This window comes from Hippopotamus amphibius, chromosome 8 (assembly GCF_030028045.1).
Source record: "Hippopotamus amphibius kiboko isolate mHipAmp2 chromosome 8, mHipAmp2.hap2, whole genome shotgun sequence".
Classification (NCBI taxonomy): Eukaryota; Metazoa; Chordata; class Mammalia; order Artiodactyla; family Hippopotamidae; genus Hippopotamus; species Hippopotamus amphibius.
In genome coordinates, this window is record NC_080193.1 from 104,407,434 (window position 1) to 104,428,759 (window position 21,326).

Below are 21,326 nucleotides of genomic sequence, written 5' to 3' on the forward strand. Positions count from 1 at the left end.
TAATTTATTAAAAAAATTGGTAAAGAACCTGAATAGAGTTTTTTCAAAGAAGACATAAAGATAGCCAACAGACACATGAAAAGATGCTCAACATCACTAATCATCAAGGAAATGCAAATCAAAAATGAGATATCACCTCACACCTGTCAGAACTGCTATTATGAAAAAGACAACATATAACAAGTACTGGTGAGGATGTAGAAAAAAGAAACCCTTGTACACTGTTGGTGGGAATGTAAATTGATGCAGCCACTATGGAAAACAGTATGGAGATTCCTCAAAAAATTAAAAGTAGAATTACCAGAAATCTAACAATTCCATTTCTGGGTATTTACTCAAAGAAAACAAAAACACTAATTTGAAAAGATTTATGTATTCCTATGCTCATTGCAATATTGTTTATCATAGCCAAAATATAGAAGTAACCTGTCTACTGACAAATAAATGGATAAAGAAGACATGATATATATATAGTGTATATATATATAGTGTGTGTGTGTGTGTGTGTGTGTGTGTATGTGTGTGTACACACACAATGGAACATTAATCATAAAAAGGAATGAAATCTTGTCATTTGTGACCACATGGGTGGATCACGAGGGTATTATATGCTAAGTGAAATGAGTCAGAAAAAGACAAATACCATGTGATTTCACTTATATGTGGTATCCAAAAACCAAAACAAATGAACAAACAAAACAAAACGAAACAGAAACAGACTCAGATACAGAGAGTAAACTGGTGTTTGCCAGAGAGAAGGCGAGAGGAGAGAAATAGATGAGGGAGATTAAGAGGTGCAAACTTCCAGTTACAAAATAAATGTCATAGAGATGTAATATAGAGCATAAAAATTACAGTCAATAATACTGTAATAACTTTGTATGGTGACCAAAGGTTACTAGACTTACAGTGATCATTTCGTAATGCATTTAGGTGTCAAATCACTGTTATACACCTGAAACTAACATAATATTGTACATTGATTACACTTCATTTATGAATAAATAAGTGAACAAGTCTTCAAAAAAATCTCCATGAATTCAGTAGAATCATCAGACGTCTGTTACATCCTCAAAGTTCATTATTTTTCCTTTGTTTTACTATAAGCTTTTTATCTATAATTAAATGAGAGAAAATGTATGAAAGTAACTAGCATACAAGGTAGCACATATACACATAATAAATGTTTATTTCCTTTCTTTCCCCGTTGTCTAATAAAATTAAAGAGACATTAAATTTCTGGTCACATTTTTATCTTGTCTTTCTTTAGCCATTTTTAAAAGAGCAAGTAAATATGCTTGGAAAACGAAATTAAAACTCCAGGGAAAATTAAAGCTATATGCAGAAAAAATCTTTTAAGTGCTATTAAGTGCTTAAAATATTACATAATCACATGCATTATTAGTAAGCATTTTAACTCGAGCATAGTTATGTATATGTTGTTGATATTTACATTTTTAACTACAGTTTTCAGGCATTACAAATCCATGCACAGAATTCAATTCAGAGGGAAGCTAGGCGCCTCAGATGACAGATGATTAAGTCAAAAGGAATTCATATTTAAAATAAAAGTAAAAGAACTCCTTTAACTATTTTTAGATCATTGGCAGAAATTCTAAACCAAAAGAATATTATTAAAATGACGAATCTTGCCGTCCTGGAATTATAAATATTTGCTTCTTACAATTAAAAAGTTTAGACTCATACAAAATGATAAAAAGATTCAATTGCATAAATCTACAAGTTAAAAAAATCAAAGTTATTAGTATGCAGAACAGTTATTACATATTAATGAAACTGGATTTTCTGTGTGTTTGTGTGTGAACATCTTTATGACACAAATGGATCATAGAATGTTCCGCTTTTCTAAGTTCAGAAATGTCGGGCCAGTTTTACTCCCTTCCAAACTGAAATTAGGGCTCTCAAAGATTCCAGACTTGAATACAGGAAATGAAAGTTCCTGAAGTGCCCACAGAATAGGTACCAGATGGAGATCAGGGTTACCCAGCGTTTGGGGCAAGGCAGCGCAGAAGATTATATCCAAGTAAATGACAAAATGAAAGTAACTGAACCATTCAGTACATGCTGTGTGGCTCATTATGCAGCCAAACGCACCAGCACTGTCTCATCATCTTCTCTCTTTAATCATTTAGGTTGGAGTCTTCAATAGGGCCATAAGGGATTTTAGATCAATCTAGTTTGATCTCTTTATTATACAAATGCGGTTCAGAAAGATTAAGTGACTAGTTCAAATCACAAAGGCAATAAGAGGAAGAATAGGGTCTTGAACTCTGCTCTCGCTGTTCTCAGCCCAGAGCTTTCCCCATTCTTTCCCAAGGCCTTTCTCCAATATTATCAGCATCACAAATGCTGCCTGAGGGCTGAAATCAAAGCTTGGCTCTCCCTTTGGTGATGCAAACAGGGAGGGATTCCAGTCCTGCCCAGACCCGCCTGGAGGTTGAGACTGGTACAAGTGAGAAGTCCTAAGGAATCTTTGGAACTGTGGAACATAACATCTTTGAGGGTGAGTGTGTGGTATGTGAAGATATACCTGAAAAGGGGGCTGGTACCACATTGTGGGGCCCGCAACTGCCGAATTTGAAATTTATTTGACCTGCCAAGGGATGCCCCTCCTGGTGTCTAGCACGGTGTAAGTATTAAAGTATATTTGCTATATGAATGTGTGAGCCATTCTGGGACGTATTCTTATCAGAGATGCACTTCAGGCTGTGTGCAGTTCAGTGAGATTTGACTGAGTTTCAAGGAGGCTGGCAGTTGGGAGACTAGATTCGATCACAAAGATGAGAAAGAGACTGCAGTGAGTAATGCTATATATATATATACACACATATATACACATATAATATATAATTTTAATAGCCTTATTGGTATATAATTTTTTTTAATAAAAAATTGCTCATGGGTGAATCTTGCATATATGTTAAGTGAAAGAAGCCAGACACAAAAACATGTCAGTTCAGGTTCTCTAGGAAGCAGATGCCAAGATAGAATTGAACTCTAAGAGATGTAATGCGTAAAATAAAGGGAAGAGAGGGTGGAAATAGGCAGGGTGAGCTGTCATGCTGCAGTGCAGGTCTGACACCTGTGAAAGGAGAGGGGGAAGAAAGGAGGCTTGGTAAGAGGACACTCAGACTGTAGGGCAGCCAGGCTGATGAGGAGACCCAGAGCACGGCTTGCCCATGAGAGGGTCCTGCACTGAGCAGAAATAGCTCAGTTCTGGTACTCCCACCCTGCTCAGTCATTGGCTGGGTGCAGCCTAGGGAGAGCATGGTCTTGGTGTAAATTCTGCAACGGATCCTGAGGGTGAAATACTCAGAGGAAATCGGCTCCCTGCAGGCCTCCCTGCAGGCTGTCTCCTAAAGGGAGATCTGAGTGGCGCATATGCATGGCTGTTAAATTACTATTTAAGTTTATTCACACACAACAAAAGCCAGAGAAGCCAAGATAGTGGTTACCTTTATAGAGAGGTAGCGACTGGAAAGTGATACAGGGGGACTTCTGGAGTGCTGATAATGTTCCTTTAATCTGGGTGCTGGTGCTGGCTACACACCAGATATATTCACTTGGTGAAAATTCATTGAGCTAACACTTAATGATTGTGTATTTTTCTGTATTATGTAACACTAACATCAAAAACTAGAACTAAAAGATTGCTCACCAAGCTGAGAAGAAAAACAATATTGAAGATTTTAACACATTAGAAAATGTCAAAATTTTTGCTAGAAAATCAAATCATTTACTTCAAATACAATAAAAACAAAACAACTGGCCTAGCTTCTTGTCAGGGGGTGGACTACCGTGGACTAAAATGGAGCAGTGTGGACTAGGACAGGCCGCAGGGAATAGGCTGGTAGAATCTGGCAAATCTGTAAAGCTTCTCAGTTGGGGATGGAGGCAGGTAGAGTGGTAAAAGGGATCTATGAATGGAAACCAGTGGTGGTGGATGTGGGCAAAGGTTACCACAAAGGATGACCAGGCAAGGTGTGGCGTCCCAAAGGACGGAATGGCATTAGTACCCAGAGAGACAAAGCCAAGTTGGGCAGGAAAACAAAAATGTATTGTGTGGTCTATTCTTGGCGTGCAAGTGTTTATTTAACACACACTTTGTCAACTATGGAACAGAAAAATGTCAATATGTAGACTCGGGGCTTCAGCTCAATTGTTTGACGTACGAGACTGGATTTCAGGTCCAAGGCTGGTTATCAGGGAAATGGATGAACCTACTGACCCATCGATTATACTAGTTCTCTGCTTATCACTGATTATATCTCTGGTAAAAGAAGCAAACATATAAAAAACACAGCAATTGTTTCCACGCCTAAGGAAAACATGACTGCCTTGAAAAAGATAAGAAGCTTGAGGGAAGTTGAAAAAGTGGTTAAGTTGTGGTGTGAAAATATTTGTAGGTTCTATGTGACTCTGAGGGAAAAAAAAACCCATATGCCGAGACCAGCTTGGCGACATGAGGTGAGTGACGGGTGCCGCAAGCTTGAAGAAGACACAGACACAGACTAAAGAGAAAAGTGGGACGGGGGGGGGGGGGGGGGGGGGGGGGGGGGGGGGGCTCAAGACCTCGCGGATCAAGAGCCCTGCTGACTCATCCCAGGCTGCTTTTATTGAGTTCTTCGGCTAACATTCTCAGGTTACACCCATAAACAATCAAAGGCCTCACATGACTGAGGCAATGATCTTTGTTTGCTTCCTGGGTCTGAGTTGAGCAGGTGTGGATTTGAGCTGGGGGTGGAGAGCAAAACAGCCCTGGGGGCAGGAGACCTCTCTCAGATATTAGGGGTCTGTGCCCCACCCCTGTTGGCCCCTCTGCGGCTGTGCCTGTCTTAGGTTGTTCCTCCCTTGAGGAATCTTACCCGTCTCTGGCTAACCAGTCATCCTCCAGGGCCAAACAGGGTGATATAAGGAAGGCTCTATGCCCCACCCCTGTTGGCCCCTCTGCGGCTGTGCCTGTCTTAGGTTGTTCCTCCCCTGAGGAATCTTACCCGTCTTTGGCTAACCAGCCATCCTTCAGGACCAAACAGGGTGATATTAGTCTCCACGCCCCGCACCCTCAGCTCCTCCACTGCTCAAGCAGGACATTCTGAATCCCATCGCTCGGCCCACATACTTTAACATTTTCAAGGTTTCAGAAACGTTCCCGAATGTCTTCCCACACCCATATATACACACACACACACACACACACACACACACACACACATACATAAAATTCAGCAGACAAGCCGGGAGGCTATAGAAGCATTTCCATATTCTCACTTTTAGGAATTTGAGCACGTCTCAGGCCATCTCCCTCGGACATTGTTTTAGACAGAGTTGGGGTTTTCATCATCTTTAAACCCTCGGTGTGTGGCGCACGAATGGGTTTTCTATAAAGCCTCGTTGGAGGAATAGGTTTTTTAAAAAATGAATGCACAAAGAGGTCACTGTGTCATCAACCTTGGTGAGTAAAGTGCACATGAAGTCAGAGGTCACCTGCAAAACCTCGTGTACCCTGCTGAAGAGAGTGGGGACTTGTCAGAGACTAGCTAGGACCCTCCTTCCACTAAGAACAGGGTAAATGACACAGGAAGAACAACCTTGACATTCACCTTAAAATAGCACCACTTTTTCTGAGGCCATACTTGGGTCAGACTTGTCTGAGCCCACTGGTGGAGACCTGACTGAAGGTTAGACGTGCATGCAAGGGCTGTTTGCAGAAGAGTACATTTCTGGTGCCCATCTTTAAGAACATTGCTGATTTTCACTGTAAAATCTTGAGGTCAAGGTGTACCGAAGAAAATCCTATATTTGTTCAGTGCTTTATTTATTCAAAAGCTCTTCTGCACATATTATTTCTTTAGCTTATCACAGCAGCCATGATGTCTGTAGAATGGATTCGATTTATTCCATAATTGAGAAAGGAATGAACAGTGGGCTGTTCTTAGTCAGTGTTCTCCAGAGAAACAGAATCAATACACTAAAGAGAGAGAGAGAGAGAGAGATTTTAAGGAATTGGCTCACGTGATTATAGAGGCTGGCAAGCCTCTGGAGACCCAGAGATGAGCTGATGTTACAGTTCAAGTCTAAAGGCTGTCTGTCTGCTGCAGAATTCTTTCTTCTTCCAGGGAGTTCAGTCTTTTTGGTCTAGTCAAGCCTTCAACTGATTGGGTGAGGCCCACCTACACTCTAGAGGGCAGTCTGCTTTATACAAAGTCCATTATACCAAAAACACTCTCACAGAAGCATCCAGAATCATATCTGGGCATTGTGGCCTGCCAAGTTGATACACAAAATTAGCCATCGCAGGAGTCCTGGAGTCTAGGACTTGCTCAAGCCTGTGGAGTTAATTAGTCACAAGATTGTTTCTAAAATTCTGGATTTCTGACATTCAGTCCACATAACAGACTTACTGAACACTAGAATTAGGTGATGGTTTTTCATAAATTCTGATGTGGGGAGCAAGAACGGGAAGGAGCTAGCTGAATGTTAGTTACTTATTAACTGCTGAAAGCGAGAATCACACCTCAGGTAGTCAAGAACCACGAAAAACCTCAGTCCTCCTTAAATAATATTATGTGTAACTACAGAAAATCACAAAATCATAAACAAACTCAAAACAAGAGAAAAGAAACTAAACCATCTGCTAAATTTAGAAAGACACTCATAGAGACACAAGTCTAGGTCTGGAGTGAAGATTTCATTATGACGATGTCTAGTACAGATGTGAGTAACCACGGCCTAGGGCAGGAGTGGGCTGGCGAAGGCACTGGGCTCAACTCGGGGGCTAGTCTGTTCCGGGAAGGCTGATCTATACTGGGGGGCAAGTTTAGGCTTCCAGGCAAGCAAGAAAACAGGATATCAAGTAGCACACAGTTCTTTCCCTTTCTGGTATGGTAGCCCGCCCCACCTCAGCAGGGGTCTCTGTGTCTCACGCAGCTCAGCCAAAGCAACTCCCCATCACGATGAGGGTGTGATCCGTGGCAACAATTCATATTCAGACCCCATAAATCCATGGACTGATGATTGTGGAGGTTTTCCTGTCACAGCGCTGGGCAGTAAATTCTTATGCGTCGCACAGTCTCTCCTATGACCTGTGATAATGAAAACTGCAATTTGTATGAATATTTGAGGACCTCAGATAATCCGAAAACCTAATTTTAAGTTAAAAGCTTTTTACGTTTTCAACTTATTTCATGAAACAGCTGTTCTTTAGGTCAATTCTTCTTCCCGCCCTTCCTTCACAAATCCAAATGGCACACACACAACTGTGGGCCCTGTTTCTTACATCCTCAAAGTGTCCCTGAAAAGTTGTATGTAAATGGTGCATTTCAAATGCACCCCAAGAGAGGGAACTTTCAGTTTAAAATCATCCTGCGGTAAAGAAGAGAGTCCGTTGATTTTACAGTATTTGTGTCCTAATTTAGCAGCCTACCAGGTTCTGATGTTCACAAATCGTATTTGCCTACGGTAGACCGTACTCATGGAAAACTGGGGGGGAAATACAAATTGCTAAGCAGTCACTAAGTGCCGGTAATAAACTGGACATGGCACACTCAGTGAGAATGAGGTGTGTGGATGTCTCCACTTCCCAGGAAGTATGTTGCAGCCTGACACCAACACTAAGGACTGGTGTGTTTCTCATGAAAAGCAAACTCCAATATTTAGCAAGGTAATGGAACAGTAAACGTGCGACGGCTTAAGACAGAACAATGAATCACCTTTCATTTTCCTGCCTGAACAAGAGAAGCGACTCTTTGTCCTGCCTTTCCTTCCAGCTCAGCAGATGCTGGCTCCCTCCACAGATAAAGTATTCTTTGTGTGCTGTGCCCTCAGCATCCCTGGGTATTGGAGGGCGGCTTCTCTATGCAGATGCTGAAAAATTTTTCTGGGAGTGTTTACATAGTAGTTGTCTCTTGAGCACGTTTATTTTTAGCGGTAAATTATCAGAGCTTGTGAGGCTGAAACCTCAGCTACTTTTTGCATGTGTTTTCAGTAGCTGAGTTCCAGACCAGGGCACCACAGACCGCCCATCCGCCATGACGGTGATTTCCAGACCTCATCCTCCCATCGTGCCAGGTAATTGAAATTGATTAATGACTTACCAAATTAACAATGGTCGGGGAAGGCCCATAAAATGCTTATTTTCAGATTATTCATAGTTGGAAGTCTATGTATTCATCACAAAGAGGAATGAGCTAAAATATTTCTCATTGTGGAGGTAGAAACCTTAGATCAGTGGTCTCAATTCATTGCTCAGCATCTGCAGGGAGTCAGAGCAAAGAAAAAGGGTCCAGTCCCAAGACCTGAAGGCAAACCGTTCAAATTGCTAATAGGGAGGTGAAGCCTGCCTTGGTTGCTTAGGATTCCGGGATGCTGCTTTCAGTAACATCCTTGATATTGAAGGAGAGTGGCAGGGATTGCGCCAAATCTTTTCGGAAGAGACCTGGGAAACACTGTGAACTCACACCCGAGAGAGCTGTTCTTCTGGGCACAGCAAATGAAGAGCAGGGCACCTGCACCAGGCCCTCTACTTTGCACCTTATTACCCTCAGAGATTTAAGGCTGCAACGCCACTAACTGCAGGGTTTAAGGATATTATAGATTTTTTTTTTTCTTTTTAAAGTCAGGACTCTTGGGTCCAAGCAACAGATACTCAATCTAACTTCTTATATTTTCAACCTAACTTCTCATACTGCTTCTTAAACTTGCAGTTACATAAAACAAACAAACAAACCCTGTGAAAATGAGTACATACAAAATGTTTTGCTTATGTCTGTGTGTGTTTCCTACAACCAAAAGTTTAAGAAATATATCCAAGGGTTCAAATGATGTCATCAGGGTCCTGTTACTCTCTCCATGTCTTGGCACTTCTTGTCTTTGCCTGGCTTTATTTCACTCTTACACTCTTTCCATATGGTGGGCAACTTTGGTCTGTGGTTAGAAATCACAGTGGAAAAAATTGCTTCCACTGCTTTCTATATATCAGTCCCCAAAATGGATTCTGATAGGCTCTACTCGGAGCACAGGCACTTCTCTGGACCAATCACAATGCCTTGAGGGCCATGATTGGATGATCTGAGGAGTCATGCACCTACTTCTATGGCCGATGGTGACAGGGCTATGTTGTGATTAATAGCTCTGTTGTGATCTCACCATGTATGGAAGAGGTAGATTCTTCGAGGAAGGGCTGCTGATAAATTTAAAAAAAAGTCCACTACAACATGTAAGTGATCCATAAAACTCTAATGATCTTAAAAATAAATGGGAGATTGCCAACTATTCCTCTTTTCCACTCATGCGCTTCCTCTGGCATGCAAGGCAGTCCTTGGTGCTGTGTTAAATGTACAGACTTGGAATAGGTCCAAATAAGTCTTGTGCTATGTATTAGCCTACAACTAATAAACCTTAGGTTGTTGCTACTTTCATTAAACCTAGTTCTTCTGTTACGATAGCACATCATCCAGTGATGTTTGGTAGACCAAGATGAGCTTCTTGGGAGATAGAACTTGCTTTCATTTATCTTTGTTTCTCCTATAACACTGAGCACCATGTCTAGCACGTGGAGGCCCTTAGCACTGTTTGTTGAATTGAATCAAGTAGGCAAACATGTTGTCTGGGGGTTTAATAGGTCCAATAGCTAAAGAATCTATATCCTCTGAGAACTTCTAGTTCTCCCAAACTCTTCCATACCAAAAATTCGATTTTTTCTGAAAAGATTCCCTTTAGCTAAAGACGTTGGAAGAGTCCAAGCAGATAACATATGGGGTCAGCATATTTCAATAGCTGAATTTTTAGAGTCAGACCTGGTTTTAAAATTTCCAATGTCTTGGAGTATAGAGGCTTCTCAAAACATTAAAAATGCAACCACCATATGACCCAGCTTTACACTTCTAGATATTTATTTGAAGAAAACAAAATGTGAAATTTTGTTTGAAAAGATGTATGCATCCCCATACATCACTGCAGCATTATTTCCAAGAACCCACACATGGAGATACCCTAAATGTCCATCAATGGATGAATGGATAAAGAAAATATGTATATACACACTATGGAATATTATTCAGCCTTAAAAAGAATGAAATGCTGTCATTTGTGACCACATGGATGGACCTTGAGGGCATTATGCTAAGTGAAATGTCAGACAGAGAGACAAATACCATATGATTGCACTTATGTGTGGAATCTAAAACAAAATAAAGCAATACAAAAGACGCTGAGCTCATACATATATTCTGAGAACAGGTTGGTGGTTGTTAGAGGTAGGGAGTGGAGGAGGACGAAATGGATAAAGGGGGTCAAGAGGTACAAATTTCCAGTTATAAAGTAAAATAAGTCCTGGGAATGTAATGTACAGCATGGTGACTATGGTTAATAATATTGTATTGTGTATTTGAAAGTTCCTAAGATAATAGATCTTAAAAGTTCTTGTCATAAGAAAAAAATTGTCTAAGTATGTATGGTGATGGATGTTAATTAGATTTATTGTGGTGATCGTTTTGCAGTATATACAAATATCAAATCATTATGTTATATACCTGAAACTGATATAATGTTATATGTCAATTATACCTCAATAAAAAATTTCCAATTTTAATAAAACTTCCAGTAATTTGGACTACCTTGGGCAAGTTATTTAATCTCTTGGATCTTCAGTTTCTCCTCATTATTATCCTCAGTGAAAGGGTAATAACAATACCTCACAGATTGGTATGAGGAATAATGGAAATAATATTTGAGAAATCTGGTACCTAACAAATGGACAGATATTGTTGTTGCTGTTGAGGGAACAGAGACAGGTACGATAGATGGGCCAGGAGACAGAAGAAGTACCTAGGGTGGTAGGGGGTTGGATGGGAAAGCTGAAGGTTCAGAAGACAAAATTCATTCCCTTAAGACTTGCCCACAACAATGTATTTGTGCTGTTGTAACTACAAAAGCTAAAATCATTGGTGGAAAGGATGTGTCTATTAATCAATTAATTTCCTGCCCATCTTGCATCCTTGGGGTGCAGCCTTTACAGTTTGGTCACTATATTATTTTTACTGCCATCTGCTGGTATCATAACAAAATTGCAGGGATAGCTATCAAAGTGGAACATCGCCTGAGAGTAGATGCCAAAAAACTTATCCCATAGATGAGAACAGTTTTGAGGAGGCAACGCCGTTCAGTGACTTTTTTTTATTAAGCCCAAAGACACATTTATAAACTTTACCAGAATATGAAAATTTCAGAGAAATGGCATAGTATTAAACCTTTTTTTTATATGTTACTGGAATATAGAAAGTCTCTCCAGAGAAATATCCCACCCCCAATGACTTGTGTTGAATTATGTAGTGTTATATTTGAGAAAATTTTACCTTTCTCCCAGTGCAAATCTATTTAAAGATAAGCTAAGTTCAACTAAAAAAAAAAAAAAAATCCCAGTGTAGGCCTGCTGCTAATGCTTTATATATCCTATTTATAAAAGAACTGGTTGGTGTGATGCTGTATATTGATAATTGGTAGGCCTGTTGCTATATGTTGATTATTTCTGTATTGGCCCAACTGGAAATTATGGGTTGTGTGGTTTTCAATACATAATCATTCCTTTTTAATATGAGCTGCATGACACAAACATAAAAATTTGGACTTTTTCATAATTTTGAAAATGTTTTGTACTATAATTTAAAAAAGTCTAAAATAATATGGAAAAAATTCAGTCCCCTATTAGACCTCTATGGACATGCACATGGTACTAGGATTGGCCTAGGGATGCTTCTAGCTCAGGCTATCTTTATTGCTGTCTTTTCTTCCTTCCTACAGGTCTAAGAGATCTATCTGGTGTCCTCTAGGAAAATAAGAAAAGTTTTTAAAAGCGTTAAAAAATCTTACATTCCTTTGGCAAATGTCCTTGCTTAATAATTCCCGTTGGCTCTTCCTCTATGCCTGGTAGACTTCTTATAATCTGTATGTTAAAACTTGAGTTAATCTTTTTCTTGCCAAACCTACCAATTCATCTTTTTTTAAATACATTTATTTATTTACTTATTTATTTTATTTATTTTTGGCTGCTTTGGGTCTTTGTTGCTGTATGTGGGCTTACTCTAGTTGTGGAGAGCATGGGCTACTCTTCGTTGTGGTGCGTGGGCTTATTATTGCAGTGGCTTCTCTTGTTGTGGAGCACAGGCTCCAGGTGTGCAGGTTTCAGTAGCTGTGGCAATTGGGCTCAGTAGTTGTGGCTGGCAGGCTCTAGAGCATAGGCTCAGTAGTTGTGGCACAAGGGCTTAGTTGCTCTGTGGCATGTGGGATCTTCCCGGACCAGGGCTTGAACCTGAGTCCCCTGCATTGGCAGGCGGATTCTTAACCACTGTACCACCAGGGAAATCCCTAAATTCATCTTTGATTACCAAACTGTGCTGATGGCACCATTTCCACCCAGTCCACCTGACCAGAAGCTTGAGTCACCTTGACTAGTCCTTGTCCTTTATCTCTACATCACTTTGATCACCAAGTACTTCCCCAGGATATATCCAAATGGTTTCTTGGTTCCATTCTTCTCTTTATTATCAAAGTCACCCTCTGATTTAGACACTTAACTGTTTTTCACTTTGACTTTCGTAGAGTCCTCTGTGGCTTCCCTCCTTCCTTTCCTACACTCTTATCCATAGAACAGCAAGCTATAATTTTACAAAACACAGATATAATCATTTACCACCTTGCCTAAAAAACAAAAGACAGTCATCCAGATTTTTGTTGATAATTTTAGTCCATGCAAAATCTTATCAATATTTAAGAAAGAATTGAGAATCATTGCATTAATATTGCAGCAAAGTTTATGGAAAGGTGAAACAATGAAGCAAGTTCAGCACAATTTACTAGAACTTAGCCTAGGAAACTATCCTCTATTACATTGAGAGCTATATCAGAACCCTGTTAAGATCATGACTTCTTATAGAGATATATCAATCTCTATTTGTACCTCAAAATGGAGACTTAAAACATTAATCCGTTAAAAGCTAAGCAGACTATATTATTAAAAGTCAAGTCATTTTTCTATTCAAAATTAATTACCAAGATTACATTAAAAAGTGACAAAGATAATGAACTACCACTGTTCTTAGTTAATTCCAACCGACCATGTATACTTTGAACAGCAACAAAATGATACATATACTATTTTAAAGTGTTTGGAAGCCTATAAGAAAAATTTTAAATGCAGTAATGTTTTTTCATAATTTCCTAATTATGGTAGCATAAAATATTATAAAATATAAACAATTAATAAACAATTTATGTTTTGCCTTCTTATTGTTAAGAAATGTTGTTAGATATACCCAAAAGATTATATGCAAATATATGTAAATTACAGATAATACAATAAACAACAGAGAATCTGCCACCCACCCGAGAACAGGAGCATTAGCTATAATTTCCATAAGTCTGTTTGCCCGTTTCCTACGTAGCCTCCATTTCTCCTGCAGAGGTAACCCAATCTGAGACAACTGTAGTACCGGGAGTGGCTGGAGAAAGTTGGTGATGAGATTTTGAAGCTGGATCAAAACCTGCTTACTGGCAACGTGGTCCCCATCACAGAGGTAGGAGGAGTAAGTAGAATATCTGGCCCAAGGTGGCAATCCATGGTTAACATTCCCACCAGAGGTGAATTGGGATGTGTGCTGGTGGGGTGTAGTACACTAGCTGGTGTGACATAACAGGCAGCCAAGAAGTATGTGGGGAAATGGTAACTTTAAGGGCAATGAGATTGGATGGCTATTGCTATGCATTGTTGATGCTCTAGAAAAAGATGATGAGACGCTGTAAGTGATAAACAAGTAATTTGAACCTAGGTATGAAAATAGTGGGCTTTCCTGGTAGCTGACAGAGGGTTCTCATAAAAAAGCTAGATGGACACCATTATTGTAATGACTGGCTAGACTGAAGGGGCAGCCAAAGGAGACTACCTGACAAAGACTTACAGAGAAGGTTAATAGAATATGGCATTCTAAGGGCAGCTGACAAGGGTACTACCTAGTTTGTACTGCCAGAAAAAAATCAAAGATAAATGACCAAAAGACTAAGGGTTAATAGCCCCAATAAAAAGTCATAATCTTTTGCTTAATTTCTGAACCTGCATCATTTTCAAACCTAGACCTCAGAAACTGAAGAGAAGACCAGGTCCCCAGGAGGAAGAACTAAGTGTACCATGGTGAGTATAAATGGTAATGACTACCCTAGAGCTTCCCCATGGGAACCTATGGCCATTTACTCTGCTAACTGTATATTTGGGAAAGGGCAGTACCCAGATATTCCCAGGACTATTGGATAGGTGTCATTATGGCCTATTAGCATGGAGCAGAGTAGAGCCAGGCAATAAATGAAGCCCTGGCCAAAGTCAACTTATGGCAGGTCCCCTGGGTTCATGGACTTACCTGGTTCATGGTCATATCTTTGGTCTCGGAATGTATAGTTAGAATTCCTATGCATGGCAATTACAATTAATTCCCACATTGGGTCTTTTGCCTGTGGGGAAGGCAAAGTGGAGGCGTCTGAAACCACTTCTCTGGGGGTGATAGTAGAGATTGATGTCACTTTTAAGGATCTAAAGCAGTTTGGCAACCTTTCTCTCAAAGGGCCAGAAGACAAATATTTAAGGCTTTGCGTGTGTAACAGTCTCTGTTGCAACTATTGAAAGGTGCTCCTGTAGCAAAAAGTAGCCACAGGCCACATACAAACAAATAGGCATGGCTGTGTTTCCCCAGATATGATTCGCTTCTGCTGGTGGCACGGGGCTCCGCGTGGCGGGGGGGGGGGGGGGGTCACTTCAGCCTCCCTGGGGGTCTGGGCGAGCACAAGGAGTCTGAAGTTCCTTTTACTCTTGCCACAGTGGGCCATGCTATTGTCCAACCAGCCTCCGGTAACCCTGTCCCTTCCAGCTGCCCCAGCTCCTGCTACTTCTAGTCTCAGGTGATTTTGGAAGGAAAGATTTCTGAACACGTCCCCTCTCCCTTGTGAAGCCAGTCATATCTCAGTGTGCCTTCAAGAGGATTTAGTTGTGATGCAACAAGAGAGTCCCTCAGAGCATTGAGTCAGCCGTAATGATGGAGGTGATGACCTTTGTTTTAAAAATACAATAGATAAGGATTTATTAGGCCAAATGTGCAGGACCCTGTTCTTCCTCCGTTCCTGTTTACACACATGTATTGATCATGACTCTAATAAGAGTTGTTTTTAAAGCTAACTGGGTGCTTTAGATAAATATTTTTTGGAAAATCTTTTATCTATTAAGTATGGGAAATTTGAAATGTCTACAAAAGGAGAGATCATAGTAGAATAAGCCTTCATGTACTTTTCATCCAACTTCAACAATTTTCAATTCACGGCCACGCTAATTTCATCTATCCTCTCCTCCTTCCTCTTGATTATTTTGAAGTAAATCCAAGACAGCCTATAATTTTATCTATAAATATTTGAATAGGTATCTCTAAACAATAAAGACTATTTTTCAAAAACATAACCATAAGAGTGGGATCACACCTAAAGATCTGACAATGATTCCTTTATGTCATCAGTGCAGTAGGGATATTAACCCTTTGTGATATCAGAATTATTTCCATCTTCATCATTTGTCTTCATACTTTGCTTGTAGTGTGCTTTTGCCATTTAAAAGTTATTTTTATTATGTATAGTCAAATACATCAATCTTTCCCCTACTTCTGGATATTTGAGTTCTAGTTAAGAAAATTTTCCCCATTCTCAGATTTTAAATTCATTCATATTGCTTTCTTCTAGTTATTATGTGGTTTTCCTTTTTTACATTTTTTTAAAACTTTTACCATTTTTATGTATTTATTTATTTAGGCCGCAAGGCACGGCTCACAGGATCTTAGTTCCCCTACCAGGGATTGAACCTGGGCCACTGGAGTGAACGTGCCGAGTCCTAACCACTGGACTGACAGGGAACTCCCTTTACTTTTTCACATTTAAGTCTCCTATCCATTTGAAATTCATCCTGGTGTTTGGTGTGAGGAATGGATCCAATTTTACATTATTCCTTGTAATTCTCCAATTATTCCTAACCATTGACTAAAACATACATTTTCTCCTCATTGATTTAAGATGTCAAGTTTATCATACATTATAATCTCAAATGCAACTAAGTCTATTTCTGCATTTTCTATTCCTTTCCGTTGGTCTTTTCCTCTCTTCATGTGCCAATACCACACAATTTTAGTTATAGAGGCTTGATAACATATTTTAATAACTGATTGAACTACAGCTCCCTTACGATTGATCTTTTTAAAAAGATTTTCACCTGCTATTCATAATTGTTTTTCTTACCAATGAACTTTAAAGTCAGTTTAAAGCCCTCATTCTTAATAGATATGATTTTTACTAAAACAGAAGTATCTTACTAGCTAAGTTATATTTACTACCTTTCTTGCCTATACGTAAATTAGTATTTCTCAACACACTGCAGTGATATTTATAAAAACCGTGTATTACATAATATTTTATCCCTTATTCTGAACAATTTCCAGTATTTGTCTTTGCATTAACCTGGAAAAGATATTAACTGAAGCTGAAGGTAGCTCACTAATGACTTCTATGCAAAATATCTGCTTGTCTGGGGTATAAGTAACTCTCATTTCACTAACATTTAAATAAATCCCTTCTTGTTGGAGATCATGTCACTTCAGAGGGATAACACAGTCCTGGTTACTTTCTAGCTGCTTAGTAAGTGTTAGTTGACTTTTGGATGGCAAATACGCATTCGCATTATATTGTTTATATTTATAAAAAACTTACCAGAAGCAAAGTACCATGCTGAGTGCTGTGCAAGGCATAAAGATGAGGTGAGACTGAAGAGTTTACGTTAGGAAAGAGTAGCTGTGTACTTCAGTAATTATCCCACAAGGCCCATAACCCAGAAGAGATGTGTAGATGGATGCTACAGAAAAAGAAAAGAAATTAGTTCCGCTGGAGGACTGGCAACAAGTTAGTATGCTAGAGTCTTGTTTGTTATGAGAATTAATCAACTAAGAACACTTACCTATTGAGGAATCAGGGCAGGACTATCAGTTTGCCTAATTGGTTTGCATGAAGAGAAATTAATGCACGTTTCCATGTAAAGCAGTCAGTTCTTTCCTTCCATATTTACTTACTGTCATGTAGATATGCCCTGGAGAAGCGCATATTTTTGGCTGGTGAGAATGTAATAAGTTACTTGTAAGTCATTATTATAAAGAAGCTATTACTCCAGAATAATATTCACGAAGGATTCCTCATCTGGATGCAAGGCACACCACTGCCTGATTAAGCCTTGGGAAGAGTTGGTGCACCCTAATGTAGGAGGGAGGGTGCGGCTCGAATATGGCTTTAAACTGCAATGTATTTCTGATTGCAAAACGAAATGAACTCTGAAAGACAAAGCAAAGCAAAGAAGTCGGCTCTCTAGGGCTGACCTATGAGCCCAGCCGATAACAAGCCATGAGCTCCCTTTGTTTTTTCTTTGAACAATGTCATTGTTTCTTTAGCTGTGTGTCCAATAAAGGTTGTGCAGCTACTGAACCTCTGGTAGGGAGGTGGGAGGTCGGGCGTTTCACGCAGGAGGAAAAAGTAGTTTCTATGGACGTGCTCCAGTGAGGCATCCTGGTAGAAGCCTCTTCGGGCATCCCACTGAGCCTCTAGAGGCTCTTCCCAGGCCCCCTGCCCACCCTGCTCTCAGCCTCCAGCTGATTCTGCATCTGCCATCCATTCACTTCAACTCATGGGAAGGTGGGTCCTTCAGAAGAGATGCTGAAAGTAGAAAACATCTGTGAGGGGAATCCCTCAATGTCGGGCATGCCCTTGCCCCAAAAGGTGAACTCCTGGCTGGATCTCAGGCAAACAGGCAGAGACAGATCTCACACTACATTCTATTTATTTAAAATTTTATAAACCCAGCTGTGATGGTTAATTTTATGTGTCATCTTGATTGGGCCATGGGATGCGCAGAACCCTGACTAATGTACCAGCCTTGTGATAATATTGCTCACTTTGTTGAAATGTTCAATGTGACACAAATGGTACAGACACAAATGATTTATTCTCTTACTGTATCCTTGGGAAAGTTATAAAGAGTCAGAGAGGATGACTTCTCCAAAGCAAAAAAATCTGTGGTTATAACTGGAAATAGATGATAAGATACATGACTCACATATTAAGTTCTACTAGACCATATTGCATCCTGAGAAACACTCACTTTCACCTAGAACAGAATCTTTTGTTCTCTGTATCTTTCTAGTTGTCATTTCGAGAATTTTTTAGGTGCATGAGGTAGGTCTCATTACTACAATCTCCCTAGATTTCTCATTTGAGTTTTGTCAGTGATATGTTATCATTCAGACAATATATATGCCATCAAAAGATACTATGGCCAGAGTGACAATAAAAACTACAGTATCCCAATGTTACTTATTGTGTTATCCAAAAAAACCCACAGCCTAGCATCCAAAGGTAATTAAAGAGCCATTCACAACTTTAATTGTGTTTTTGAAAGAGCTTTTATCATCCAGTTATTGAATGGTTTTACTTTATGATCAAGTTCACAACCTTTAGAAACCTTTCTGAGGGTCTTTCTCCCTCTCCAGTTTTCTCAAACACCAAGGGATGAGGAGATTCTCATCCTTTTAACTCTTACTCCTCACTTCCTCTCCAGCTCTCTTCTCTGAGTCTCAGCGCTCATGGCCCTGGTCTCCTCCCCACTTCCTCTAACATTTCTGGTCCTATTTTTCTCCTATTCATTTACCTGATTCTGGTGCACTGAACCTGGAAACTGGGCTGGCCAAAAAAGAAGACTATTTGTAAAGTAAGGGAGAGGAAGAAGTTGAGAGGACAAAAATGTAAGTCTTTTTCAAGACGAAATCTTCAGATGCTGATCTTTATTTTCTCTCATTGTCACACTTAGAGGTAGAACTGCACGTCAGCCAGGGATATCGGAACCAAGTTAGCTGTTGCTTCAAGATCCTGGGGTATGTTTCTTTTTTGCCTTTTCTTTTTTTAATTGAAGTATAGTTGACTTGCAATGGTATATTAGTTTCAGGTGTACAACATAGTGATTCAATATTTTGATAGATTATACTCCATTTAAAGTTGTTACAAAATAATGGCTATATTTCCCTGAGCAGTACAATATATCCTTGTTGCTGATCTATTTTTAAAAAAATTTTACAGTTGCTTTACAACATTGTGTTAGTTTCTGCTGTACAGCAAAGTGAATCAGCTCTACATATACATGTATCCCCTGTTGCTTATCTATTTTATACATAGTAGTTTGTATCTGCTAATCCCCTACCACTATCCTACCCCCTCCACTTCCCTCTCCCCACTGCTAACCACTAGTTTGTTCTCTGTATTTGTGAGTCTGTTTATGTTTTGCTACATTGATTCATTTTATTTTTTAGATTTCACATGTAAATGATAACATAAAGTATTTGTCTTTCTCTGTCTGACATTTCACTAAGTACAATAACCCTCGATGGTACATGTTTGTTGCAAATGGCAGAATTTCACTCTTTTTTATGGCTGAGTAACAGTCCACTGTATATATATGTGTGTATATATATACACACATGCACACATCACATCTTCTTTATCCATTCACCTTTTGATGGACACTTAGGTTGCTTCTATATCTTGGCTGTTGTAAGTAACGGTGCCCTGAACGTTGATGTATGAGGTATGCTTCTTTGATCCACAGTTGCCTGCACAGTGGCCCTGGATTGCCTGTTGGAAGAAAGCTGGCACATCTCTGAGACTTTGCCAAGCTCCATCCAAATGCTCTCGTGTGTTTGCTCATCCTTTCCACTGGCCCAGGACCCTCGGGCCCCTCCTCCTATATGCAGATGATGGCAGGCACTGACAACCAGAGGCTGTGCTAGAATGGAAAGAAAACCTCTGTGCTGGTACAGGATGGACCCCTGTGGTACACACTGCTGGCTCATTTTCTCTCCCAGAACCAGCCTGTGGATGAGCAGGGGCACGTATGAATACCACTGTTCTCATGTCATAGCCCACCAGGCTTGGCGTTTCTGTTAAATGTTGGCAAGTGCTTCAGAGCTGTAGAGAGAGTTGTTCAGACTAACTTTAATTTTATTAATTCACATTAAGCACTCTGGATAGTTTTTCCATTTTTGTACTAAAAAAAATGTCCATTTTCAGATAGGAAATAAAATCCCTTTTTTTTCCACTAGAAATAATGCATTGCATCTTTTACTAAGAAAAATATTAAATTTATAAGCATACTTATACTGTAATCATTTCCTGTGATTACTTTTCATTTTTATGCTAATATAACTAGAATTTATATAGTGCATTATTTTTCCATAGTGCATCTATTCTGATAAATACAGAAAAAAGCAAAAGCACCCAAAAAGATCTTCTGAGAAGGGCCATAAATGTACCTTTTTATCATCCTTATTAGCAAAACATTCTTTATTCTCTCTTCTCTCTCTTGCCTCATTAGAAAAAATCTGTACTATTTATAGATATTACATAGATGTATAAATAGATTTACTTATAGAGCTAAAGTAGATATGGACCTTAGTACACTAAAAAACAAGTCATTCATCAGTTTCTGTGAATCTCCTAAATTTGCAGCCTGTTCAAATACTTGACCTGACCTTTCCTTGGTCTGTGAGATTTTGGAGGACCATTATGCAGGTTACAAACTCACCTCTTGGTGAACTGAATGCTCTGATTGACACACATTACCTTTGGGCAACAATAAGTGTATAAGGGAGGAACTTAAAGGCATGACCCTTGACAGCCTGAGGAATATACCTAAGGTGGAAAAAAGAAGAGACCTGGCCATAACACCTCGGATGTCCATACTTTGAACATTGGCCAAACAAGGTTTCTAGAGACACCCCCGTGTGTTATGCGATGGTGGGGAGGGGCGGGTGGGTACAAACCGCATGGCAGGTTTGTGTCACGCTGAGGAGGTGGGATTTCACACCCAGTTGCTTGAGGTCGCTTTTTCCACTCTAAGTTTTAATTTATTAATCAGGCTTGAGTTTTTTTTTTTTTTTCTGACCAGGGTAAAACAAATCAAGTTGAAACCTGTGGAAGTGTTTGTTTTCCTCATGACAGAAGCCCAGGAACCTTCCTGATTTAGGTACGTATATGAAGAGCAGGGAGCTGAGTTTGTCTTTATTTTTTAAGGGACTGAATAAAGATAGATAGGGTAGAGAAAAGCCCAAGACTGACAAAGATTTCTGAAAAGAGAACTCGGATTGTGCCACGTTTAAGACACCAGCAGGGCCACTCCTGCCAGTGTTCCAGTTATGGGTGCT

General features: G+C 39.7%; 1 long non-coding RNA gene across 1 annotated transcript; it reads left to right on the forward strand.

Annotated features, from left to right (window-relative positions):
• Positions 1 to 2,524: 2,524 nt before the first annotated feature.
• LOC130859478 (uncharacterized) lies at positions 2,525 to 20,895 on the forward strand. The gene is made up of 6 exons (XR_009055211.1): positions 2,525 to 2,650; positions 8,006 to 8,088; positions 13,476 to 13,589; positions 14,144 to 14,200; positions 18,941 to 19,004; positions 19,733 to 20,895. It is a non-coding gene; the product is annotated as an uncharacterized LOC130859478 (long non-coding RNA).
• The last annotated feature ends 431 nt before the right edge of the window (positions 20,896 to 21,326 follow it).